Here is a 1,156-nt window from a genome sequence, read left to right as displayed (position 1 = left end):
CAGTCCATGAAAGGATCAATAGGCTAATCATATGATTGCATGGCTGTAGCACAAGTGTTCCTCCTGTTTGCCCATCTTGTGCTCCTGATCTTGTCAATCCAAGCCCAGTCTCTTTCCGATACTCCTTCCTTTCAGCCCCGAGATATTCCTTTTGAATGTTACAATCCGACATATGGGAGTTGCACCTTCTATGCCGATTGTCTCGAGAGTCGCTACCATTGTGGTCAATCGGGCTACCCGATTGGATATGGCCAACACTACTGTGACTCAGTGAGGCCTTCACGGCGGCAGGGTCAAAGTTTGGCTTGCAGGGACAGGAGTGGTTGGCACACACCATGCATTGCCTACAGGCCGCACTGGTGCCTGAAGCGACAGGCGAAGGTGAGACAACATGCAACGCGCTAGCCGACAAGGCTTTCGCGACCCATGCAACTTGCTATGTCAACAATGGTTTGTGTGAACTGTTCCCAACGGATTGGGTAGAGATCGTGACCATTGTAGGGTGGACACTCTTCGAGAGCTGGGATGCGACTAGTAAGAGCAGTTTCCAGGCGGCGGGAGATTGTCCAGCCCTTACGGCGTGGATCCTACTCTGCACCACGCTAAATAACCGGAATTTATGCCCCAGTGTGGCTGGGCTGTAGCATTGCATGATTTGCCAAATTGCTTGGAGGCTTGAAACCAGGCTAATTGCAATATGAACTTATTGCTCTCGGAATTGGAAAGCACGTCGATGGACGTCAAATTTTGGTCGAGCTACTTAGTCGTTGAAGATGAACACGCCAAGAGTACCCCGTATTAGCTAAATTTGATTCTTTACGCACTTTTGTATCGATTGCCTTGCTCTGTGTTCCAACTGCATCACATGTACTTGAACTTCCCAGACTACCATGCAATCATCGTCACTCCGACGTTATTTTACTCTACACTCAGTTCAGGCAAATTTTCGTTAGAACTTGGTCTTCTGCTCGCCGAAAGTTAATGTTGACCACCAACTATTCTTAATCCGGCTCTCCACAAACGACTACGGATCGTCAAATTTGGCCCAGAGAAACGCAGCCCAGCCAAAGCCCAGCCGCGCTACTGAAATGTTAAGCGGTTACTTGCCCAGGGACCAACGGTGCGTTTTCTAACTTGTCTGCAATCATGTACTTCT

Source organism: Laccaria bicolor, genomic scaffold (assembly GCF_000143565.1).
Source record: "Laccaria bicolor S238N-H82 LACBIscaffold_532 genomic scaffold, whole genome shotgun sequence".
Lineage (NCBI taxonomy): Eukaryota > Fungi > Basidiomycota > Agaricomycetes > Agaricales > Hydnangiaceae > Laccaria > Laccaria bicolor.
This window is presented reverse-complemented; position numbering follows the sequence as displayed.